Raw genomic sequence first — 27,162 nt, forward strand, 5'->3', positions numbered from 1 at the left:
AAGTACATAGGGTCTGATTAGATCTATGTCATATGTATGTAGAATTCACTGGGAGATGGGTACTTGCCAACCCAGAACAGGTACCTGTAGGCTGTTGAAGTTATGGGTATGTGAACTCGTGTCTTTTCATAAAAAGGAACCCAGAATTGTTTTCACAAACATTTTCATGAAGATAAATACAGAGTTACTATTTCATACCTAGGAGCTCTCGTAAGCCACCTTTAACTTGGGATTAAGTTACGGTAAGGAGAGGTGCTTTCAATATTCTCGAAGGTAGTTAATATCACTGGGGGGTGGAGATGGGTCATGAGATATGAGACAAAGCTTACAGCACATGCTTTCGACCTTTCTCCTCCTTTGGACATTATCCTGATGTCCATGGTCAGTAGGCTCCAATCAGAGTGAAACTCCTAGTCGGCTGGGAGACAGGTTCAGTGCTGATCTTGGTGAAAGTCACTGTCCTGCCAGACATCAGATCCTCAAGGTGCTTGAATTCCAGACTCTCAAGGTTTTGCTTTCTGGTTCGATGATTTTATGACCCTCTAAATCTCCATTTTTTAAAAAAAAACACAAGTCCCTTTGTGTGTGGAAAACTTCATAATGCAACATTAAAATACAAACACTCTTGCTTCTCCAAAGCTAGTGCCGTCTAACATAAGAGTGGGCAATGCGCTCCCTGGAGTGTAGGTCATCCCTGACCGCCCTAAAGGGCATCAACTCATCTTACTCTATTGGAAAAACAAGTGTGTTAATATGGAGCTCAGAACCGATGCACAGTGATTAAACCACATGGTGGAGACTGAATTCAACCCATAGGGCAAGTATGCAGCAAAACGAGAAAGTCATGTAACAACAGTCTGTTCTTGTTAGTTGTTCTGAAAAGACACTAAAAGCCTCTGTACTTCAAAGAACCCTAAGGGGATGAACATGTGAGAAGGTCCAGTTTCTTAGTTCATGGAACCTGACTGTCCAATGCACCCAAGGGCGAGTCTTCTGTGGTAAAGACTTGTAACTAATTCTGTTTAGTAATCTTCTGTATCCCTGCCTCCAACCCTCCAGAAAGATCCCTGGCTTTCTATCACCCTCCTATACATTCAAAACTCAACTGCAACCCTCTTGGCCTCACTTCCTGCATTCAAGGCCTAAGGGATGGAGCCTGGATGGCCTGATCCTGACTCTCTGGGGAAGTTGTGCTACTTTTGTTCCTCATTGCCTAGAGAGGTTTGGATGCAGGCTTGTCCCCATGCTCTTCAGCAAGCAGACTGCTCTCCCAGGAAAGTGTTTTCCTAAGTGCTCTGCCTTCTTCCCTAATCGCTATGGGCGGTTTGGGGACCTCAGCCTCTTGGTTGAATCTCAGAGGAGCAGCTGGGCTATGGCTGCAGAGCAGATTCATTTTTCCGAGAGGGAGGGAACAGGCCGCGCAGATGTGAAGACACTGTCCCCTACATGCTGCCTGGCTTTTACCCCGGGGGAGAATTATCATCTGGCACCAACCAGAATAAGCTGCAGAGGATTACCTATGTCCTCTAATCAGGGTCTGGATACACTCACAGGCTTTTTTTTTGGACCCAAGGGGAATAAAGACACAGAAAGGGTTAAAGTTTTACAAACTCGTTCCTTCAAACTGAATTCAGTGAGAATGATGCGCTTGCAAGGGAGAGAGGGGGAGTCCCTACTTCCTTAACTCCTGGCTCTGATAGCCTTTTTTAGCGGGGTTTGCTTCAGGTGCAGTTAGAGGCGACCTCCACAGAGAGAACACAGCCAGGTCTTTTCTGGAGCTCAGGTGTATGGAGAAGAGGCTTCTGTCTCCAGGTAACCGGGAATGATGGAAACCTTCCTTTTACTAAAGGCAGGCGGGGGACACAAGGTGGGTAAAACCTTCCACTTGCCTTTTGCAGAGTCGGGCTAGCCCTTCCCCCCTGCAGCCCTCCCCACAGTCAGCTGCCAGCCTGCGTCTTTCCCCAGGCGTGCTTTACAACTGCCCCTCCCGCCTGGCCCCTGATCCCCCTGAGTGTCTGCCTAGCGGCCTTTGCTTGCACCTGCTTCCCAGCCCCTCCCCCTCCCATCCCTCAGGCTCTGCCCTCACTCACCCATTAGCAGATTCCCAGGCAGATGAGGACCCGTTACCTCTGAATGCAAAAGGGCAGTAGAAGCCGCCTACCTCCTGCCCACCTGCTCTGCTCCCCGGGAGCCTCCCCCATCCTCCCATCCCCCACCCCGCCCCAAGCCTCCTGCCTTCATCTGTCATGCTTGGGTTCAGGGTCTGCCTACTGTTGCTTTCATTTGTTTATTGATTGGGAATCAAATGACTTTTGTTCAACAGAAGAAAGAGTGTTATGGCCGCTGCACTCACTTGACATAAGGAAACCTTATTAGAGAAGGCGCTGGAGAGTTCCTTTCAAGTCCCCCACTGCCACTTCCCAGATGACAGGGGCTCAGAAGCAAGAGGCAACAGTCTTTCTGTCACTAGGCATCTCTCTGGGTGCCCGAAGGCTGTCATTTTGCCTGGATCTAAGTTTCTTTATCTACTGGGCAAGGGAGAGCCAACATGTTGCAACTTAGACTGGAATTGAGTTGACTGCTGGTCCCACAGAGGGGACTGAGCAATCCTGGCTGCATCCTTCCCTTTTACTCAGACACATTCTACTCCAGGGGGCTCCTCAGACCAAGCATGTTACAGAAGAGGCACGCAAACACACGGGCACTGTGTGCTAGGGTAGCATGTGTACATTAAACACGAGTATTAGGGGCATCAGAAAAACAGCAGCCAAGAAACAGGATTGGCAAAACGCCCCATCAGCTAAAAGGAGCTTGTCACCCGAAAGGTCTGTCCCTCAGTGGAAAATGAGGACCGACTTCCCGGTGTGTGTTGTGATATGCCTCTCCCACAAACTCAATGACCAAACGAAAACAACATCCTATGTAGATCATGAGGGCAAAGGAGAGAGAGCTGTGGGGAGAGACACAGGGTAGGGTTGGGGTCGGAGACATGGAGGGATCACAAATTAACAAAACACATAGTTATAGACATGAAGATATGATAGATAAGAAATCGTTATAACGAAGCACATTTTATACACCAGAAAATAAAAAGAGGAAACAAACAGAAAGCACCAATATCCAGTCGCCTCAGCTATCTGGAAACTTAATATCCCCAGAAAATGACCAGAGTAAATGGTGGCAGCAGTGGGGGCCACTGAAAGCATGGGCCTCATTTGACGATCTAAATGTCTGTTAGCCGTTTTCCCTTTTGTGCCCTTGGAACTAGATACAGACTCCTCTGGCAGCCAGCCCCATTCATGTCCAGACGCACACTTGAAGGTGTAATTCAGAGACCTGCTGGATGGTCCTTTGTCTGAGTTCTGAGGTCCTGAAGGCTGTTATACACTTTAATGGTAGATAGTGTGTGGTCTCATTTAATTCCCTTACCAGAGAAGAAAGACACCTTAAGGGTGGGAACAGTGTCTGCTATTATCCTATGGTGTCCAACATGCTGTGGGCTCATAGAAAGAGCTCCTAGTAAACACCAGCTGTTCGATGTTGGAACCTGGGGAAAACGGGATCCAAGTGTCCATTTTGTTTTGGACACATTTGTGTCAAGACCAAGAGCTTCCCTTTACCGCACCTCAACACAACGTTCTACAGTAATGAACTGGTCTCTATTGCCCGAAAGTATGTTTGTGATACCAGAGGCAGAGGGCAGAGTCAAATTTATGAGATTTGAGCTGATACTAAATATAGCTAAACGGGATTTGAGGACCCTGAAAATCCACCTTCATTTTCATAGCTGCTTCTGCATACCTGCATTGAAATGATTTCAGCCTTCAGGAAAAACTCCTCACCAAATCCAATTATCAAATGCAAGCCAGTTTTAAAAGCCTACTCGGATTCTGACCTTCTGGAATACCATGAACAGCTGCCCTAGTTGTATTCTGTGCAACACAGGAGGTCACAGCTCACAGTTCAGCAAACCGGCATCTGTCTCCTCCCTGAAGCCTTAGGCTATCTGTTCAAATTTGAAAGAACTTACCATATGGATCTTCTAACCCAAAATTCAATTAAGTAGAGAGAGGGTTTTTTTTTTTTTTTTTTTTTTTTTTTTTTTTTTTTTGCAGGCTCTACTTACCCATGCAAGCTCTGGCCTTTCAGCCACCTAAAACCTGCCATCGGTTAGTGTAACCGTTAGCGCTCTCGTGTTGCCAACTGTCGGCATTTGGTAAGTCCTGGGACTTCTGTTCAATCCATTGTTATAACTTATTCTGAGGCATCATTCATATAAAAGCTGTGCTTGAATCTGGCTATGAGTTTCTCACATTTCCCTGGCCACTTTCTCAATTCTTCAGGCATAGCCTCCTCCTGGCTACGCACCACAACCTCCGCCTTCAAACAAGTTATCTTGTGTCTTGTACAGGTTTGCCATAAGGGGTGTTTTTATGCCAAATGGGCTGGATGCATCTTCTGGAAGATTCTACTCTTGCTCAGGAGCCTACAGTAAGTCAATTTGACAGCCCTCATATGTTAGCCTCTATACTTTAATGTCCTGAGCTCCTGTCCTAGACACTCTTCTGGCTACCTCAGTCTCACTCTTACGTTATATGGAATATTTCTGGAGAAAAAGGATGCTTCTCCTTATTTATTTTATATTTCTACCTCATAAGACTTGCTGCAAGGGTTGAGGTGATGGGGGACAGTCCTTAAGGTAGGCTGTACAAGCAAGAGGCCTGGTATTATTCCCCTATAACCCTGCTTATAACACACACACACACACACACACACACACAGAGAGAGAGAGAGAGAGAGAGAGAGAGAGAGAGAGAGATCTTGCTAAGTATTAGTAATTAATTAATGGTTTGTTTTGGGGGGTGTTTCATGAGTAATGAGGATCAAATAACATAAGTATAACATGTCAGACCAGGTCTCCATCATTAGCCCACCCTTCCTCATTTGTTAGAAAGTTCGAAAGCAGAAAACCCATTCTGGTTCTCAAGCCTAGAGATAACTGTGTCTCATTAGCTCCAGAGGACACAGACCTTGTGACTTAAATCGTGCACTGCAAGAACAGTGTGTGGCTTCTTCGGGAGAATTACTACAATTAGGGCCTAAATTGCTTCCAGAATATAAACTGGACCAATCCATTGCTTTTTTTCCCTTCCAGGAAGAAGAAAAAGCTCCGAGTTTCACTAGCTAATGAGAGGGAAGCATGGAAATACAGAGTTGGCGTGGATCTGGGGACCGAGTCCAACTTCTCATTTACAGATGGGAACACTGAGGTCCACGATTGCACAGAAGGAAGGCATCGTGTTTCTGTCTAGCACACACTCAACTTTGTCACACTCTCATACTCTGCAGGAAATCCAAGCTCCATCAACCTGCTGAGGTCTGTGGCTGGTTGCAAGGCTCTTGGCTTACTTCTTTCAGTCTCTGCCCAGCAGTATCATCCTTCCATCCTGAAGAACTTCTTCCCAGAGAGGGAATATACAGCCCTCTCCTTCCATGGCAACAGCGAGAACCGACTACACGCTGTGCTGTCGTTTCAGACCACCTTGTAAAGGACATGCTTCCATGAGAAACAACCTGAGGGGACATAGTTGGATACAGAGTATTCATTATAGATCGCTAGCAATGGCGTGCTCGGACTACAAAGCGTCTGCACCAAACTTCTTTACAGAATAAGACTCGGAAGAGTATCTTCCTCCTGTCACGCTGCATATGCCCTCTCTCCCACAGACAACTAGTAAGTAGTGTTCCAAATGCACAGAACACGAGATAAGAATCAGAGGTATCTCCCACAGCCACAGCACATGTGGCTGATTTGGGCCCTACCACAGTTATCGTGCTGTCCCGACATCTTGAAAATCAGAAGAGATACCCAGGCCTTTGGAAATAGGGTGTTCTCCGTACTCTGAACCTCTCTGCACCTCACAGCTGCTGAGTAGGCACTGGGCCTCGAGTTAACGTTTCCTTGGAGACACCCAGCTCACATCAAGGCTCTTGGTTCTCAAAGCATTGGCATAGGCGGTGGATAGGCAGCGAGGTGTGGGTGTCACGGTTGCGACAAAATAGGGAACCGCCCTGCAATCAACAGGAGAGTAGAAATGATGTTTGGCCACCAGAGCGCCGGTGTCTCTCTTGGTCCTGCACAAATGGATGACATAAGACGCCAAGATAATGCTCACAGTATCTCTTACACAACAAGAGAAGGAACAAGAACTTGTTGTTTATTTAATAAGATAATTTGGCTCTCAAAGGGTTTCCAGGACATTTATTTTTCTTGCTCTCTTGGGTGTTTACAGCACCTAAACTTCTTTCTTTAGAAACCTAAGAACCCTAAAAATCAGGCAGAATTGTAGCAAAAGCAAAGATGTTCAGAAAATTCCTGTGCAGCACCAAGACGAGTTATTACAGCAATTCCGAGAATTTGGAGGCAGAGCATTATTTCCATGTTCAAGGTCTAATCGTGAAGGTACCTTGTGCCTATGGACATGTACCTATGGGATTAATGTGCATGTCTAAAGTGTGCATATATGTCGTGGGCCAAGGGAGCAGTGACTCAGAGCAGTGCCACTGGAGAACTATGCAAGTTACCTGTATGAGCCCAGACACATAACCCTGATCCAACATCCCAACAGGGCCTCAGTATGATGATGGCTTTGTTGCTGCAGCCATTAGGTTATTATAAAGAAGCCCAATTCTAGAGCGAACAAGACCAAGTTGTTAGTCTCTAGTGAGCCAGCCAGTTGCCCAGGCAACTACCTCATTGCCCAGGCCAGCAATTTGACCAGCTACCCCAAGAATGATTATCTAATGGGGAGATCCACACTGACAGACCTCATCTTGGGGCCTTTTTGCACACCCGTGTGACGTGCAATTATGCCCCTTTATTTTTCCTTAAGGCAAAGAAAAAAATGGTCATTGATAACAGTATCAGTGCAAGGTCCTGGTGTGACTGGAATATTGTGCCTTTTCCCCTCTTTCATCCCATCTGCTGGTATCTTCAGCAGTCATGCTAAGAGCTGGAACACTAAAGAAGTTCTTCTTGGTAGGTGTACTCTATGTCCAGGCAGGTACAGGTCCCACAGACAGGTACAGGTCCCAGTTGTGGTTTAGTAGGGGACTGGGTCATGGTAAGAGAATAAATGATGACCAGCGCAACATGATGAGGACGAACTGTCTTCCAGGCTACACAACTCGTTAACTTATAAGGTTTTCTTCTTAGTGCCCTGCCAACCACAAACAGCTAGGAGGCAGGAGCATAAAGGAAAGACTCTGCAGGCACATGCATATGTATGTTTCTGTATGTGTATGTTTCTGTTTAAATATCACCACACACATAACTTAGGAACGCTCATCAAGGGATGGGTCCATTGGTCATGCCTGGACATTTTCTAGTAAGGCTACTTTTAGGTCTCCGTAGGGACACACACATAAAGCAACTTTCCTGAAACATTTTAATGTAAGTATCGGTCAATTATCTTATACCCACAAAAGCCCTAAGCAGAGTAAACAAACTTGTTCTCAGAAAAATCTGTATTTAAGTCCTGACTCTGGAATGGAGTGAGTTCTTTGGCTCTCCTCTCTAGAAGGGAAAGCTTACTAATGTGAGAAACACAAAGGACAGAGCATTGCTGGTCACTGGTCCCTTCCAGAATCCAGAAGCATTTCCTAATTAGCGTGTATGTGTCTCTCTCTCTCTCTCTCTCTCTCTCTCTCTCTCTCTCTCTCTCTCCATATATATATATATATATATATATATATATATATATATATATATATATATATGTATATGTGTACACACACACACACACACACACACACACACACACACAACTATACATGACAATTGAAGGAATTTGTTACCTAAATCCTACTCCTGGATTGGATGATATAAAATGTCCCTTTCTCCCTTTAAATTCTCCTTTTCATTTTTTTCCCCATCTCTGAGAAACAAAATCTGTGCTTCTAGATTTTTCTACTCTATCTTCTCTTCTCATCTCAGGAACACAGTGATCTTTGTACAGTTACCTCAGGCTCTGAAGCTCTAAATCCCCTAAAACTGCATCCTAAACTCCAATTTGGACATGACTTGCTAAGACACGAAAGACGCTGTAGTTAAAATTTGTTCACTCACGAAGTCAAACATGGTTTATTTGGCGCTGCAGTTTGGGTGCTGGCCCAGGGTGGTGCTGTGTAAAAGTGTGGGAAGTCTTTACAGAGTCCCTTCTTTAAAGGGGTTGTAGGACCCCAGTCACCTTTCTTCTGCCTGCTGACCATGCGGCATGCATCTTACTCGCCCCCTGACTAACAGTTCTGCTCAGTTTGGGGCTGGAAACACCAAAGCTCTGAGCTAAAATGAGCTCTTTTTTGAAATAGGGTAATTATCTCAAATATTTTGTTACAGGAGTGGAGACCACTCAGCTACAGCAGTAATTATCTGCAAACTTTAAAGATTGGACATGACGTCTTCCGCTAACTTCCACTGTCTCAAATGTTACTTGAATCTGATAATGCACATCAAACAAAAATCATTTCAGATGGGCATGTCACTTTTAGGTGATATTGTAAACTTATCATCACGCCCTTTTCTACATAAAAGGATTTTAATTCTTTTATTGCCTCCCTCAAAAACAGTAGAATTCTGAGCTCAGAATGCACCTTATAACATTACCTAGCTCAATATTTCCATTTTACACGATAGCGCGGAAGGCGTGGGCTCAGAAGACGGACCGAGGTCTCAGATCCAGCTCTTCTGACTCACAAATCACGATTGTTTACTCTGGGCTGTTGGCTGCCAATTTCACAGGCTTCACAAATAAAATAGAGCAGTTTGAGCAGGTGTTGACCAGAAAGGGAAAGTGGGGGCATTTTATGAAAAGAAGAAAAGGGTACCCAGGATCAGAGCTCCCCACTGACTTTCCTTCCAACAAATGTGGCAATAAAAACCATTAAGCCCATGGGGACCTGCACAATTAGGGATAAAAATTTTCTTTACAGGGAAGCGATGGAAGCAATTTGCCTTTTGCAGTGCAGGTGGGGGAGTCTGGATGAAGCGCCAGTCCAGCGCTGGCCATTCTGCAAAGGTAGAAGAGCTTTGCTCTCTCTGTGAGATCCTCCCCAAAAGCGGTTGCTTGATTCCTTCCACTCATAACCTTCATGGCCTTCCATTGTCCTCTGACCTTTGACTCTGAAGCTTCTCCTGTTCATTTCAGACTGTTCTCCCAGGAATCATGCTTCGGAACTGTGTTTCTCCCTGCCCCCACCCTCGATGGATCCCTTCTCAGCCATTTCTTCCATACCTGGGGTAGTGAGTTGTGACCAAAGAGAATCGGGTCTCTAATTGAGAGGGACCATGTTACAGGCATGGCGACACTTTCACTTACTGGAGATTTCTTCTCGAAGACTTTGCTCTGGACTCAGCAAAATGCTGAAGAACTTGAGGAACTCTAACCTACTGTTATGTGCTGCTCCCCATGTACTTACAGGTCTAGGGGGTCTTTCAGGATCCTGGATTAATTTCACATTTAAGGCATGAGATCAAAAATCAAATAGACACATTATTTTTTTCTCCTGGAGCCATATATATGCAGACCAAGAGAATAAAGTCAATGTTCACTGATGAAATTCACATTTTGAGTTTTCAGTATTTTAAAGATTTGATTTCCTATGAGAATGGAAATCAATCATGTTTCTAAGTTTATCTAACAGCTGTTTGGAGCATTGTGGTACCCAGATTCATCTTTTCTCTGATTTTTCTTTTCTTTCTTTTCCTTTTGCACTCATTCCTCTTTCAGAAAATCTGGTTCCCCAAATCTCTAACATTCTTGTCGCAGGCAAACTTCTCAGCAGCCAACAGGAGAGGAATACATTTTCAGTAGGAGAAATAGAAGTATTCACTCAAAGAAGGACATACAGAGGCTGGAGAGGTGGGTCAGCGGTTAAGAACACTGACTGCTCTTCCAGAGGTCCTGAGTTCAATTTACAACACCCACATGGTAGCTCACAACTATCTGTAATGGGATCTGATGCCCTCTTCTAGTGTTTCTGAAGACAGTTACAGTGTACTCATATACATAAAGTAAGTAAACAAATCTTAAAAAAAAAGGAATGGCATACAGAATTCTGCTTCTCACAGTTAAGACTCAGAAGTATGTCGCCAGAAGTATGTATGTCACCTGTCATTACCCAGCACTGTCCAGTATCCATTCTACTTTGTAAAGGATACAAATTATATATTCGGGATAGGGGTAAATGTGTAGCAACTTTGCACTACTAAGTAACTAGCTAATGGTATTTTTTTCCTTCCTCCTTTCCCAGTATTTTTCAAAAACACCTTCCTCAACTCTAGATTCAAAAAACAACAACAACAAAAAAAAACCCAAACAAAACAACAAGCAAACACAAACAGGTTACACATAGTTACAAAGGAAACATGCTCAGAAATAGGGTTATTCAAGTCTACTGGGCGCTGCTTCTCTGTGCTGCCCACTGAGGGTTGGGCTCCTTCTTTCGGGTCAGCAGATTCCCTCTATTCTACTTAGAATAGTACTAGATTTGCCATCACAGATGCCACCAATACAGAGCCCTAACAGCCTCTCTGCAAGTCTCCTCTCTGAAGATTTTCTGAGCACCCTGCTTGGCTGGGACCTTTTGAGACACTTCAGTGACTTATTTCAATAGAGAGGGGCTCATCCATGGTGAGTTGCAGCTGAAAGAGTGAAGACTTGAAAACGCATGAGAGATGTATGGACAGGCACATGGGCTCTGACAAGCCGCTGGAGAGATGGACAGAAGAACAATGCCATAAGGAAGTGTAAAGGAAGGTGTGTTAGGAAGTAGATGCCATTCTCAGGTAAGGATAATCGAGGCAAATCCATTTCCTTCGGTGTAGGGGGAGCACAAGAAGCCACTAAGAGAAGCTGTTGTGGACACTTAAACATTGAGTACAGAAAACAACAGGTACTAGAAATGGATAACCTACTTGCTATTGGAGGGTTCTCAGTACCCACATTCTCATCCTGTCTTATTCCTAAGGGCTGATGGCTTCTGTGAGCACTGAGAGTGAAGTCTATCCTTGGCTTGCTTTTCTAAATCGTTTAACATTGCTATTAGGTCTACCGGCCCAGCTTGTTGCTTCCGAAGCCGCCACCAGCAATGCCACAGTGTCCTTGTGGATTGCCTCTTCCCCCTTAACTGAGATGCTCTCCTCACCTAACCAAAGTCCCACTTGTCTATCCAGACACAATTTAAATACATTTTTTTCCTGTTGGCCATGGCCAATGTCCCATCACTTTAGCTTGTAGTCCATGTGTCAGATGCATTTTTTATGAGTCTCACAAGGTGGATGTTGAATAGGGTCTGCATTTAAGCTGGAAAGAAACAGTAGACAACTCCAGACCCATTCTGTCTCTTAATCTTGGACTCTTTCCACAATGCACTGCCGTCACATCCCAAAGGACCCATTTCTTCTTTTGCAATCTAAAGGTCAAGATAATTCAGGGAAGGTTCAGAAAGAATATTTGTGACTGCCAAATCAATCAGGTTAGTATTAAAAGCATGGAAAACATCAGTGTGAGGAACCAAAGAGAAGAAAGGCAGATGATAATGGTAAGAGTCACCGAGAGACCCCTTCAGAGGTATTGCTCTGGTCTAGTGCCTTTGTGTGCTCTGACTTCTCTGAGGCTCCGGGGAGAGCTGGTTTTCAGAAGCACCACTGTGCGGACACCCCAAATGAGCAATTCTGAACTATTAGAAGGGAGGGACCTTTCTCGTTTCCTAGTAACAAGAATAATTGAAAAATTAAGTAAAGAGACAGTAAGGGCCTTCAGCAAATAAATCCAAAATGATAAGATGCTAACTGCCCAAGAGATTCTGTTATTAGCATTTGGGAGCTTTTTTGGCTGTCAAAGTCAAAATGAAACTGCCAAGGATTCTTGGCCTGAAATATCTCAAAGCAGAATGGGGGAAATGTGCCAATTATGAATGGAAATATCTCTACCATGGGGAATGGGGTATGGAAGATAGGAGAGAAAAAAGTTTCCATGATACTGAACTGGATAAACCAAATTCAGATTACTTCTTGGGAGGCTAATCACTAACATTTCAACAGAAATACACACGCACACACACACACACACACACACACACACCAATTGTTTAGAAAAATAAAATCACTGGTCACTATTTTTAAATCTACAATATAATTATATAACCCAGAGGGTAACTCTATGCAGCTCTCTAATGTGGTTTTAATATAGTCCATTACCTGGGCCCTGAGCCTTAGCCAGTCTATGCTCGCATCAGACTGCCAAATTGTGCTATGCAAAATGGTTGTCCCTGAACAATATAAAAGACTGCTATTCTTGCCTAAAAGGCAAGCTTGTCCTGTGGTGACTTAAGGAAGGCTCACACACCTCTGCACAGTCCACACCCAGTTCCTTCCCTCTGTTCAAGGAACCGGGCCAGTGACAGAAGAAGCCCGGAAGTGGAGCTAGCAGTCTGTGTAGAAACAAGAACATCTGAAAAGAACTCCATAGGTGATAAGGAGGAAGAAACTGAGGATGGAAACACTATAACCAGGAAACCAAGCACTTTACCGCATTCTCAAGCAACCTATGTACGACCCAGGCTGAAGGCAGCCCCGAGCGTAAGAGTGGAACTAGTCGTCTAATGGTGCAATCGAAACAAATTGGGGCATCAACTTGTAGATACATAGAGATCCTTGAGATCTGCAGATAAAAGAAGAGGGGCTCAGGGAGAGGCATCGAGTATTTCTCCTGAAGAGGAGAGGGGGTTACGGTTCATAGAAAAACAGGGCATCACGCATTAGCAAGCTACTTTATTATTCCAGCTCAGATACTCAGAGGCAGAGGAATGTTCTGTGGGGTTTAAGGCAAGCAAGAAGAACAGCTTGCAGGTTATCTATATGAAAATCAACTTTAAAAATAAACCAGGTTCTCTTGCCTTTCTCACAGATAGATCAATTTTCCTTCCTTAGTTCCCTACTGTGGTATTTCCCTCCTTTCACATAATGTGTATGCACATATACATGACCCTTTAGAATAATGGAAGCGGGAAGAAGTCTATGCAGGAGGAAGAAAGAGGAATGAATGGTGCACCTGAGGAAGGACTTCCGGACTCTCAGCACTCCATAGTCCCCGAGCAAGGGCCGTGTATAATTGTCAGCCCTCATCTAACTCAAACACTTAGACCTAAATGATGCTGTATGAGATGATTTTTCCCTTCAACAGTACCACTGCCTATATGCTTGAGTGGGAGCTAATGAAGGGCTATTTCGTTTGGCTAGTAAAAGTGATGGTTCTGCACGTCTCTCTTCTCAGGTGTACAAGGCAAAAGTGGGCTGATCCAAACCATCTCCAAGAGATAGACTAGAGAGGCATCCAGAATCTGAGAGCTCCTGGCAAAACAGGATATTCAGTCAAATTCAGAAGAGAGAGTAAATTACTGAGATGAAGAAGTACGGCTAGGTCGGCACTGCGTGGAAATGCATGCTCGGTGGAGAGGATTCGAGAATGCTTCAAGTCAAAGAAAGGAGAGTGGAAACATCCTTCAAGGAATCAAAAATGACTTAATGAAAGGGATGGGATCAGAGAAAGGAATTAGAGAAGGTGTAGTTTATGAACATGTAAAGAAGGAGGAGACATACACACTCACATGCATGGGCTATATATGTATACATGAACTCTCAGCCATCCCCTTAGAGGCCCAGAAGTTGTGAAACTCACAGAGCAATTATCTTTTGGCTGTGTGGCTGGACAACGGTGTGTGTGACTGAAGGACTCCTACGATTTTGCTACTGAATAAACCTCGAGGTCTTCCATCCCTGAAGCCTTTTTTATATTAAAATCTCTGGCGAGAGGAGATTCCCAACATCATTTCTCAATCCCCACTCCTACTGGTGAAGTGTGACTATGGCAAGCAGCTGAACCAAGAGAGAAGGGAGCCCAGAAGGGGAAAGTACACATGGTGTTTTTAACAGAAGAGGCCAGGACTCAGGAGCAGCCTATTAACAGAGTTCAAGTGACTTTTAATTATCAATCATGTTCTACTGCATCTTCTCAGAAAAGTCACGACTAGAGTGTTAGCAGGACACAGAAGCTCAGGCCTCGACATAGTCCACAAGAAACCGTGAGAAGAGAGGACATGTTGCATAAATGAAAAGAGAAGCCATGATGCATATTGTCAGGTCAGTCTTAAGGTTTCCCTTATAAAGCAAGGACTGTGTCAAACCTCCTAAGGTTTCTTCTAGTGCTCTATGTGCTTATGTGTTTGCAGCAAGCTAAATTATATTCTGGGGCTTCTGGTAAACACACACACACACACACACACACACACACAAACTCTCCTCTACACCAGGACTTTACAAAATCCACAGGGATCCTTTAATAAAAGCATGAGATTTTAGTGTACCCATTAAAAGCAAGAAGAAACATTAGGATACAAAAGCAGGTTATCACCAAGTGAGGAAGACACAGAGTTGCCTTGAAACAGCTCTCCTGCCTTGTTTTAGATAAAATTTTCTTCCAGGATATTCTTTTTCAGGTTTTCTACAACACCTAGGGTTCAATAAGCAACCACTAATTCTATATACCTTGAGGAAAGTGTGCGTGTTTTTAACATGATGCATACCTAACGTGAAGCTGAATATGAAACACCATGAAGAGGAATGTGTAGCATGGCAACCCGTGTTCTGTGACCCAAGCCAACTGTCTTAGCCTTCCTATCACACCCATAGCTTGCATGGCAATAAAATGGACAATGGCTCGTAGACTTATGTACGCATATTCACACCGTGCATCCATTAAATCCAATAACTGGTCCGTTTTGTTCTCTCCCAAGGCTTCTGTTATCACAACAGAACATGTCTCGGCCATGTTTAGGGGAGATGAATGGCTGCAGACAATCCACTAACCCCAGACTGAACTTCTTTGAAATCTTAGTAACCAAAGGAAGGATGCACAGATAAGGGAGAAAAACAATTATTCCAATAATAGGACATTAGTTCCCAAATGCCACTATCATTTTCCAACAAACCATGAGATGTCACTCTTGGGAGATGGGGTCACACTGTAGATAGACGCAAGGAGGTTTCTTCCAAAGAAACCACTCATGATTACGGGGGGTGAAGGGGGGATGAGGAGTTATGGAGAGGGGAAAAAAAGAGGTATGCCAAAATCGGGGGAAAATGATAATGAGAAATGAGGCAAAGCGGAAACATGGAAGTGAACAAAGGAAGATAATCAAAAAGTCAGGGGGAGGGAAAAGAAGAAGGGAAGAGGAGAAGGGAGAGGAGGAAAGAAAGCAAGGAGGCAAGGGAGAGGGAAGGGAGCAGGAGGGAGGAGAGGAAGGGTGGGAAGGAGAGGACAGGAGGAGGGGAAGGGAGGGGAAGAGAAAAGAGGGAGGAGAGGAGGTAGTGGAGGAAGGGCACACCTCTCAAGTAGCATCCACTGATACGATGCCTTCTAAGTCCACACCCCCGAGCACATTCTGTCCTGGCGATGTGACGAAGCTCAGGGCACAGGGGAGAACTGGCTATATTTAGTTCCACTGCTGTAACTCAAGTCAAGAGTGTTCATGGGGGCAGCTGCTGCGGTCTAGAGACGTTTTACTACCTACCCTGGAATAGCATGGTCAGAGCCAGGACCTCTGCACTACAGAGCTCCACCGTGTTTATATACAACTATACGACAGGGCAGCGTTTTGAACAAAACCGATCGGGCTGTTAACATAGTTTAATGCTCTGCTGTTTAACAGGACCGTTTTTTTTCGGAAAACCAAAGTCATCACTCTTGGTCTCTAACAATGTCCATCCCCCAATCCCTGAAAGCAAATATTGGCCTTTCCCTTATATGGTATGTTCTCTCCTGAGAACATTTCTGATTCTCTGGTCTTCGCTTCAAGTCCACAAAGGACCCTGTGCCTCGAAAAAAAAAATACTTTCTGGTGTCTACTCCAGTATTCTCAGGCTCAACTGACCCTTAGAAACTACCCACACATTTCCTGTTTTTTTGTTTTGTTTGTTATGTCAGAGGAGTAGGTTGGCACCCTCTGTACATGGTGTTGAGGAGAGGGGAGGCTTGTTTAATGGAGGACTGGCAAATGCCTTACTTATACCCCATGGCGAGAAATGCACAGCTCTCAACACCAAGAAAAGGGCTAAGTTGAACAATGGTTCAGAAGTGGAACTTGAACTAAAAAATTCCTGAGGTGAATGTGACTCCCTGTTGCCATACACTGTCTTGGTAAACTCTGGGACAAAGACCCTTCCTTCTTCAAGGAGACTCCGTTATGACAAGGGCTTGGCCAAGGCTCCCTCAGGTAGGATGAGGAGAGATGAAAGAAGTGTTTGGAGAGAAAGAAGCAGAATCTAAGACACTTGGAGCGATGTTTCAGAGAGACTCATTTCTGAAGAAGGAATAGAAGAGTTAGAAGAGAAACTAAGCCAGCATGTGCCTCATTTTTTTTTTTCATTGCATGGCACCAGACATTTAAACAACATTGAAGTTTCCAGCCCTGAGCCTTGGGCACAGACAGATTTCCCATAAGTAGTCCCTGAAACAAAGATCATCTGTGCGAAGTATGTTCCTAGAGGAAACCTCCTTATCTATAGAGCCCTGCTTCCACACAGAGAAGAGTGAGCAGAATGTAGCAAGGAGTGTGTCTGGGTCCTGGAAGTGTGGCCGCTTCTTCTACACATGGAAGGTCACAATGGTGAGAAAAAAAATGCATGGGTGCAAACGCACTACCCACTATCAAGAAGGTGAAGGCCGACTAGAACTTTGGGGTGATGGCCCTGGTTTCAACTGCTTCGAGGGGAGACGTCTCTGAGACAGCCATGTACCTACATGGCAAGTGGTTCTTTGATGCAGGCTCCAAATAGTTCTGTGACCTGCCTGCTTCTACCTTTCTATGCTCAACCATCACCCAAGTACCAGAACTAGGTGTCTTTATCTATCCCACTCAGTCCCCAAAGCGGCCTTAGCCACAGACCAGCAAGCACGGCACAGCCCTTCTCCAGCAGACTAGTGGTGAAATGGCTGAAAATACAGAAGCACCAGCCACTCTGAACCTCAGGAAGGAGAGGCCCAGTAGGAAGATGTTCGTCAATCATCCTTCGTGGCAGAAAAGAGCCAATAAGGAGGCACCTGCCAGGGGCACTGGAGGGTATGACCATTCCAGAGTTCACTGACTGGCTGTCCAATCCCTTTAACCCAATCTGGCTGAAGGGCCAACAGAAGAACATTCTCATTAGGATATGTAATGGATCATTTCCAGTGACCAGATGGTTCCCCATAAATACATTAATGACTTTATAGGCATGTCGCCTGGAAAGGGAACAGTTTAACCACCACAGTACGGAAAACTTACCTTGGGGGTTCTCTAAGGCCTTATTAAAGGGTACGTGTTGAAATCCTTCTCTTTCGTACACCCAATTGTCTCCATATCATGAACTTAACAATCACAGTTGCTATTTGGTTTAAATGAAGAAAAATAATAGAACGTATCCATACTTTGAAGGTTATCTACACATGGAAGGTCACAGTGGTGAGAAAAAAATGCATGGGTGCAAACACACTGCCCACTATTAAGAAGGTGAAGGCCGACTAGAACTTTGGGGTGATGGCCCTGGTTTCAACTGCTTCGAGGGGAGACGTCTCTGAGACAGCCATGTACCTACATGGCAAGTGGTTCTTTGATGCAGGCTCCAAATAGTTCTGTGACCTGCCTGCTTCTACTTTTCAATGCTCAACCATCACCCAAGTACCAGAACTGGGTGTCTTTATCTATCCCACTCAGTCCCCAAAGTGGCCTTAGCCACTTGGATTCCTTCTGCACCTCTGTGGTGCCTCACATCATCCTGACCTGCTCCTCGATTCTGAATGCACGGACCAGGAGAGCCTCTGCCTTCCACAGCGCCACTCTGTCTTCACAGCCCCTAATTGGGTTTGGAACTGTGTGTGTACAATCTGTGCCACCAGGGCCTGTGTGCTTCTGAAGATCAACCCGAGATCAGCACAGAAACTCTTGATCGGTTGCAAGGATGCTGGCCCGTGCAACCGTTTCTCTATTGCTGCTCTGAAAGGACTCAAAGACTCAAATAACATGGAATTGAGACATCAGTAGCCTCTCTGTCACCAAACATCACAAAGAAATACTTTCCAGAGCAGCACGTTTACTGTCATGTTGGGCAGAGACATCAGTAGCCATGACTTGGTGAATTATTAGCTTTGGGATCTCCCAGCCACAAACGCGCCTCTCTGGGGGTCAGAGAAACCAGTCAACGAGCAGCCGACTTTCGACAATCGCCCTCTATCTAGCACACCTGGTTCCTCAGACCTGCACTGCTTAAGTGGACTCACCATTAACTGTGGAGGTGAGTGATTGGTCAGCTGTGGGCCCCTCTCCACCCTTTCAAAGGTACTGACCTGAAAAGGACATGAAGTGAAAGAATTCGGGGGTAATTCTCCCCCTGAGCTGGACATCTTATACTCCCCTCTGCCAACCCTCCCCTTCCCTAACCTGTGCACAGTCTCCTCTCTTACCTTCTGGCTTCAGCCTGGAAGCAATACCAGCAGGAGCCCAAGAAGAGGTGAGTGCGGTGAAGGCGGATTCTTTCTGACTGTGCCCTGTGTGGCCTGTGTCCTCATCCCAGCAGGTGTTACTCCAGCACTTGGCTTGTGCTCTCTTGTCAGCACCCAACCCCAACAAACATGTATTTTCTGGAATGGATCTCCCCGGTAACCACAAGCCTGCTGTGATCAAGGCTCCGCAAAGCGTGGTTACTCATCTGGAGAGACAGCAGCCACCTTGCATTCTCTCTACAACCTGCTCCAACCCGAAGGGAGAGCCATGTGCTTCAAGAAGCGCCAACTGGAGCCACAGAGTACAGGCAGGGTAGGGTTTAGGAAGTAAGAGGTGGATCGCATCAGAGCCTGCACGTTTGTGATCTGAGGGTCCTACAGAACTGTCTTTAGGCTTTAGGGGGCTTTGAAGGACACTGCTCAAACATACTTCAACACTTTCCCTACATCTATGGATGCTCCAAAGAGGCTGGCAGGCTTTCAATTCCTATTTGCCTTTTAACTTATTATATGGGGTGCACTTTGCCGTATCAAGTGGCCACAGGAATACAAGATATTGATAGTCAGGATATAAATAAAAATCTTCAAGTTTGGGTTTGATTTTTCCAACACATAAAAGCTTGCTAAACTCCGACACTGGCTCAGGTATCAAACAGGATGGCAAGTAGTGTTGAAGCAGAACCGAAGCCCCATTAATATATGCAACTTCTTCACTGAATAACAGAAGAGGAATGTGTGGAGAGAAATCCAGCTTAGCCCAGAGCTTCCGATGAGTTATGTGCCAGATAGCCTGGGGTTGACCTTGGAGAAATGACACCTATCTCCAGAGAATATCGGCTCAGGTCACTGGCCCTAGAATAGAAGATAAGCCGGGGCTATTTTGGTCTCCTGAACACTCAGGACAAGAGATGGGATGGATGAGGGGTGGCCTCTGTCCATTTCCAAGGCAAACTGTTAAATTCAGCCTCACTGTGGGGCCTTGTGCTTGTAGCGTCCGTGCAAATGCACGGCACCCAAGGTTAGAGATTCTCCCTCAATTCAGAGAGTCTTGATGCCCGAGAAATTAAGTATCTCCTCCAAAACAGGGAGTGGTATTTTAGATTCAGTCATTTTTCTCTTAGGAAATAGTTTTGATTCCTGTCAGTCTTCCTCAGAGAGTGATAAAGAACTCCAGGGGAGAGCCAAACACGGCATCCTCCAGTTTACTGGAAGGCAACGTTCTGTACCAAAAGAGCAATGTGGAAAGGAGGGAGAGTAGCCTCCATTTCAGGCCCTTTTCATAATCAAAGTCAACGCTGTCTCAGAGCAATGCCTCGTCTTCCTGAGCCCATTCTTCTTTCGTAAAGCAAATGGCCTCTTCTTCTTCGTGGTGAACAGGTTCTGTCCCACACCTAATAGCTGCTCTGAGATTACTGGGAGTGGACTGAGTCTGTCAAATAGGCGACATAGACTGGCATTAGAGAAGCCATATATGGTTCCACCCACATGGGAGAAAACAAGCAGAGACTGAAGGGTACGGGCTCTAACTTACATACTAAACACTAGTATTTGAAAGTTTAAACATATGTGAGAGAAGCTCACAGTAAATATGCGGCCGACATCTGGCACCGACGCCAGTATGTCATCACTCGTAAGTCAGAAAACATCTATAAAATTATATTTAGGTCGCAAATTAGACCACTGCTGAGGATCTCTGGTTAAACATTAACACACTCCAGCATCTGCCCAGAACCTGTTTCTTAAGGTGTGGGGCCCTAGCTAATGAACACATCATCGCTGACTAAGTTCAGGAATATTATGGGGCACATCCATTCCTGACGATGTGCTTGCCCTCCTGGAGGTAGGAGGAAGTTCAGAAGGAAGGAGAAAAAGAGAACAACAAAATAAAGATAGAAGACAGACAGGATTCTTGTTTTGCCCCTATCGAGCAACCCCAGAATGTAAAGTGGTGTGTGTGTGTGTGTGTGTGTGTGTGTGTGTATTGTGGGTGTGTGCCTGCCAAGTCTTGAAGTCATGTAACGGGGGGGGGGGCTGTTTAGACAGGAAGGCATTGCACTCAAAAGAGGCTATCATAATAGAGCATCTCAGGGGTTGCCACTGATTATGAGCACTGACAGAACAATATTGCCTGTCACCTCCATTCTGCATTTGATCAGCTGTAACCCAGGAGGCTTGCACCCCACCCCCCATCCTCGACTCTTGCTGCAATAGAATCACATGAAGGGTTTTAAACAAATATCCATCCTGGTGCACATCACACAAGAAGGTCTTTCTTGGTGGAGAACAGGCGTTGACATTTTAATAGCTCTCCTGGTCAGTCTCACGGGTGTCCAGTGCAAGCTAACAAAGACCAGTCGAAATTATTCCAGAGAATTCTAGATTAATCTCCTCCCCCCATCTTCCAACACTGTAGCCTTTAAGAATGCTATTAGCTCTAGGACTCAACTATATGAAACTCTACTTCTTCGCACCTCTGGGAAGAAGAACCAGAGGGAACCTGAGACATAAAATACAGATGTTCAGTTTGCACATAATCAAAATGCAAATTCATCAGAGCCCATCAAGCATGGACAATCTGGGAGGAAAGCGTCATTGCGGAAGAGCTGTGTGGGCCATTTGCCTTGTTGCTGCTCCTCAAGGAACCCATGCGTTAAGCCAGTGCCTGTCACTGAGCTGCAGCCGAAGCTCTTAAGTGCATGCGGATCCAGGGACAGTTTGTTTTCGATCTCAGCAGTTTGATTACATCATGTCCCACCCACGGCTGACTTTCCAAAAGCATGAATTAGAAAGTAAGCTTGGGGAAGAGATACTATCCTATTTATTAATAGCAATAAACGAGATGAATTTTCAGGTCCAAGAACGATCATAGTCTAGAGCGGTGGTTCTCAGTCTGTGGGTCCTGACCTTTCACATGGGTCACCTAATACCACTCGAACACACATGCACTTACACTATGAATCAAAACAGTCGCACAATTACAGTTATGAAGTAGCAGCAGAAGTAATTTTATGGTTGGAGGTCACTCCAACATGAGGAAGGGTATTAAGGCGTCTCAGCACTGAGAAGGTTGAGAACCAGAACTCTAGGGTTATTTGGCCTAGGGGTAGATTGTTCCAGCTAAATCAAATGCCACAAAAATATTTCTGTCTTATTCCATCATAATTAGGGACACAGATTGTGTTCTATGAATTCTACGTAATCAACCAAGGCCATGTACTCATGCACATATGTATAACGCTATTTGATGATTTTCAAAAAGAAAAAAAAAAAGAAAAAAGTTCAGCCTTTCAGGGTTGGGGATTTAGCTCAGTGGTAGAGCGCTTGCCTAACAAGCGCAAGGCCCTGGGTTCGGTCCCCAGCTCCGAAAAAAAGAAAAAAAAAATTCAGTCTTTCAAAATACCAAGCATCCCCATTTTCTTGTCTCACTTTGAAAAGACACTCAATATCTAGAGCCTTCCCACCCCAAGTTAACCTTTAGGTTTTCGTCAATAATTTCCACTCATGGATACATCAGAGATGCAACTTCAAAACTCCAGGAAACTTTAATGGGTCAAATGTGAGTCTAGTCTGAAAAACAGTATGCCCTGTCAAAAAATGACCCAAAATGGCTCCGCAGCTCTCACTACTTCCAGTGTCTATAGTGAAGAAAAGGAACTCACACCCTGAAGAAGAAATTGTGGTTTTAAACACACCAAAGAAAAATAAAAGAGACGCACGCACACCTATGACGGTAAGTGGCATTATGAGGCCCAGTAAGGACCACACAGGGCACATTGTAACCTTGCTAATTATACTTTAGTATGCTATAGTATTCTGAGAGGAGAGTGAGATCTGAATGCAGCCATGGCAATGTTGGTCAGTGTGCTGAATTTCACCATCATTCCACAGCAAGCATGGAAGCCTCACACAAAACATCCACCGACCCAACTCGCTTCCACGGCGAAGCCACTGCCCAGCGGTAAGAAGAAACCTTCCAACAGCCTGCTCTGTCCAGGAAGAACTAGATTTTTCTTGTGATCAGAGGATAGAGTTGCTATGAGATTAACCAACCCTAGGACATGCTCCTGTGTCTTTGAGCCTTGCCTTGAACGGAGAGTAAGAACACTGTGTGTCCATGAATGCCTTCCCATTTTCTGACCCAAGGAAGAATTGTGACACGTGTGTTAGACCCAAAATGCATCTTCTTAGGAACCACCTTGACCTCAGTAGTCATCTAGGAAGGAATGGGAGCAGAAGGCAAGTCAAACCTCGTTTCTATATCATTTCTTCAGAAGGCTGCACGTGCAACAAGGGACAAGCATGTCACCTTGTCACTTATTTCAGTGAATTCTAAAAAAAAATGATTAAAAAAAAATCCTTAAAAATGACATTTAAGGAACGTGGATCCCTCATCCCTGTTTTCCCTCCTTAACTCTAAAACTCCCTCCTGGGAAGAGATGTTTACCACAGTAGAAAAGCTCTTGGAGCCCTTGCAGTAGCTATTTTCATAGGGCCTCTGAATCTCATAGCTTCCTGAAACTTCTCAATTTCTGCACAGGTTCAAATCTTCCTAGACCTCTCTATGACTTTACTCAAGCCCAGAGACTTTGAAAGAGATGTTAGAGTTCCAGTTCTGCCGTTTAGTAATTGGCCGTGGTATATAAGTTCTTCCTTTGACTGAGGGACGGCTAGTAAACTGTCTCTTATTCCGTCGAAAATTCAGTCCTAGAACTCAGTGCCGATCCTGTAAAACTGTTTGTCTAGAAAACTATGACGAAACCACTTCCCATGGTGGGTTTGACCAAATGCTGTAAAACAGATCCAGACCCAAATCTTTCTATAAAGGAAAACCTAAGAGATACCTTTCAGCTTTCTTGCGCCTTTTGTTAGGGCTGCTCTGTGTTAGCGAGCCCACTCATTTTTTTAAAACTTTTTATTGATTTGTTGTGATTTTTGCAGCATGCACCCCAATCCCACTCATCTCCCTGTCCCCTTATATGCGACCTCTGCCCTTTCAACCTCCCCCAAAAGAAAAAAAAATCTTATCCTGGAAGCTGTAGTGTGTCACAGTGTGTCACACAGTATACCCTTTTGTCACACATCTTTACTTGGAAATGCTCATGGCAATGAGTCATTAGAATGGCTCCAGGCCTCTGGCTTCTGCTACACTGTCAATGCTGTTCCTCACCAGGACTCCTCTTGAGTATCGTTTTGTTGCCCTGTGATATGAAGACCCTGCCCCTTCAGGAGCTCCAGAAGTTTACAGACATGTTAGATGTTGAGGTGGACTGAGTCAGTAGCCCGGATCTAGGCCTGGGTGCTAGCTGAACTGGTCAGACCACCAGCTCTTCAGCAGCCACACCACCAGGGTGAGTCCTCCAGTACTGTACTATCTAGATCATCCAATCCTGCAGCTAGCACGGGGCAGAGCCTGCTCTCATGCTCTCATGCACTCAAGGCAAGCTCACTTGTGCCCATGCCAGCAGGGCAAGCTCTACTGTGCTACCCAGGTGAGGTGCAGGGCCAGCTCTCCCGCTCTTGAGACCTTTGGGCCAGCTCTGCAGCCTGCCAAAGGTGGCAAGGGGCAAGAGGAGGGTATCTCTCCCTCACCCGTGCCACCCTAGGGCAGACAAGTGGTGGACCAGCTCTCCCAGGCTCATGCCTTCAGGCAGACTCACCTGAGTCCCCACTGCCACCATTCTTAACCTGAAAAAACAATTCTCCAAAACTCGTCAGTCATAGTAGCTCTAAAAACTAGGGATATGGTCAACACTGCAAACCAGTTCTACTTAGCCTCTTGCTTTGACCCCTGAAAGAATAGTTTTTCTTTATATTTAATCATACACTGGAGGTCACCATGATAAAATAAGATGCCCTCTATAACCTTGTGGTCTACAAGAAGCTGAAGCTACAGCGGAAGGGAGACTATCAGACCATGCTAGGAATCCTAAACAGACTCTTAATAGGGTAATTTTAAAATCCCTAAGCAGCATTCTTGGGAAGACCGCTTCGTTAACCATTGGTGTGGATTGATCCTATGCCCTCTCTACAGGGGTACAGATATCGAACCTGAAAATGCAGCCCCCGAACCTACCCCAACCTACTGCTTGGCATGCACTAAAGGCAGCTGAATATCTTGATGTGCAGCAAGGCTGGTTGGGGCATCACCACATTTCAGTGGAGTAATATGAGCCAGCATGCAAACATAGGGTTTAAAACTTGTTTACTTATTTTTATCTTTAGATATTTTTGTTTCAGTTCACTTTTAGCTAGTGTGAGAAACACTAAGATCGTATAGAGTATAGGCAATATTGTCTGATGTTTTGATACGCATATACGTTGTTTAATGTTTACATCATGGTAAATATATATATACATATATACATATATATATATCCTAAAACATATATCATTTCTTTATGAAAATGATTAAAAATGGTTCAGTGTTTGTCAAAACCAAGAGTGCATTACTATTATTACATACTTACTCAGTGTCCAATGGCAGAGCAGATCTACTTGTTCCTACCTCGCTAACACAATAACCACTGCTTAACTCGCCTCTCCCACTACTTTCCTCCGGTGTTAGCAACTACCATTTTCCTCTCAGGCGCTACGAGAGCAGTACTATTGGGGTCCTCATATCATACGAATGAGATGATGTAATATCTGTCTTTCTGTTCTTGGCTTGTTTCAATTAATGGTTTCAGCTTCGGTCTATGTTGGAGATAACAGAATTTCATTCATTTTCATGACTGAATAGTGTCCCCCATGTGTATTAACACCAAACTTGCTCTATTCATTTTCCACTTAGAATACAAAATTCCACCTGGTTCTAAGTCCATACTTTGCAAACCATGGTCTTTAACTTTTTTTTTTTGGTTCTTTTTTTTTTTTTTTTTTTTCCGGAGCTGGGGACCGAACCCAGGGCCTTGCGCTTCCTAGGCAAGCGCTCTACCACTGAGCTAAATCCCCAACCCCGGTCTTTAACTTTTTAATATGATCCAGTTCTAGGCAACCATAACTAAAATACAACACTGGACAAAGGCCACTGAGGATGAACCCAACAAGGAGCGGAACGTCACAGTCACAACCCAAGCCTCGCCATCTGTAGCGCTTTTTAACAAGACTCGTGTACTTCTCTTTTATCCATGTGATTATCTTGTCTGTATGTGTACCAGGTATGTGCCTGGTACCTTCGGAGGCCAGAAGAGAGCATTGGATCCCCTGCAACTAGAGTACCAGAAGATCGTGACTCAACAAAACATGGGTGCTGGGAAGTGAGCCTGTGCTCTCTGCAGAAGCAACGAGTGTTCTTCACTGCTGAGCCATCCCTCCACTCCAACCTCTGTAGCTTTTACAAACTGCCCATATATTAGTATTCAAAGAGATTTACACCACTGATCTTATCCAATCACTTCACTTTATAGGCAAGAAAAGGGACATTCAGAGAGCCAAATCTGGAAGAAATACTGCCATGAGTGGGTGCTCAGACACCAGATAATTCCGTGGTTCTTCCTTTAACTCTATAATTGAAACCAATTGCCATTACTCCGCTGTAAGAGGGTGGCGCCTGGAGACCATTCTAGCTGCACGATCTTGTATCAGCCATGTCGTGTCCAGAGGACAACATTTCACAGCACTCCTCGCCATCCTCCAGCTCCAGTGCTCTTCCCCATCCTCCAGCTCCAGTGCTCCTCACCATCCTCCAGCTCCAGTGCTCCTCGCCATCCTCCAGCTCCAGTGCTCCTCCCCATCTTCCAGCTCCAGTGCTCCTCCCCATCCTCCAGCTCCAGTGTTCCTCCCCATCCTCCAGCTCCAGTACTCCTCCCCATCCTCCAGCTCCAGTGCTCCTCCCCATCTTCCAGCTCCAGTGCTCCTCCCCATCCTCCAGCTCCAGTGCTCCTCCCCATCTTCTAGCTCTTATAGTCTCTCCACCTCCCCTTCCATGATGTTCCAAGTCTTTCATGGGAAGTTTTTAACATTTGTGTCCCATTTGGGGCTGAGCACTCAGCCTCTTACTCTCCTTAATGTGATCTGTTCTGTATCTCTCCACTGACTGCTGCCCACTGCAGAAAGAAACTTCTCTGACCAAGGCCAAGAGAAGCCTGGGTCTATAGAAATGCCTATAAATATTTAGAAGGCCCTTTAGTAGCATGACCGGTTAGCAAATAATAGTAGCAGGTTACACCCTAGTGTCTATGAACTCCCTGGCCTTGGGATTACAGTACATGGCCTGAAGTTCCCTCCTGTGAATCATGCCTTAAGACCAATGAGAGAGTGACTGTCATCCCTTTACAGCCATGCCTCTATTAAATGATGGGCTCGGTACATCAGGTACTTTAGCACACAGAGTACAGTGCTAGTGAAGACCATCGATGTCCTTTCACCTCAAGCAGCCTGCGTAGTACCTTCCAGTCCTAGGAGAGCTAACTAACCACCAGAAAGGAGGCTGGTGATTTCAGACTGATTTCTTTGTCCCACAGACAGTGTGAGGTGTCTTCTGCAATGGTGTCTGATCATGTTGTTATTGACGGTAGCCAAGAGCAATGGCGACAGCCTGCGTTGTTTTGGGAACCTACAGCTCTGT

The 27,162-nt window shown here is 45.1% G+C and overlaps 1 protein-coding gene and 1 long non-coding RNA gene across 8 annotated transcripts in view; one reads left to right on the forward strand and one right to left on the reverse strand.

Moving 5' to 3' along the window:
* Nucleotides 1-5,437, forward strand: part of LOC120098108 (uncharacterized) — a 29,657-nt gene extending 24,220 nt beyond the window's left edge. For 3 of the 5 annotated variants that reach the window (XR_005496086.2, XR_005496085.2, XR_005496084.2), the window contains 3 exons: nucleotides 4,116-4,216; nucleotides 4,412-4,491; nucleotides 5,156-5,306. This is a non-coding gene — a long non-coding RNA (uncharacterized LOC120098108). Of the gene's footprint in view, nucleotides 1-4,115; nucleotides 4,217-4,411; nucleotides 4,492-5,155 lie in introns of all 5 variants that reach the window. The other 2 variants (XR_005496082.2, XR_005496083.2) reach the window with 2 other exon arrangements.
* Setbp1 (SET binding protein 1) overlaps nucleotides 1-27,162 on the reverse strand; it is a 361,840-nt gene that overhangs the window by 228,364 nt on the left and 106,314 nt on the right. The window lies entirely within an intron of this gene.

The sequence above is a fragment of the Rattus norvegicus genome, chromosome 18 (assembly GCF_036323735.1).
Source record: "Rattus norvegicus strain BN/NHsdMcwi chromosome 18, GRCr8, whole genome shotgun sequence".
Lineage (NCBI taxonomy): Eukaryota > Metazoa > Chordata > Mammalia > Rodentia > Muridae > Rattus > Rattus norvegicus.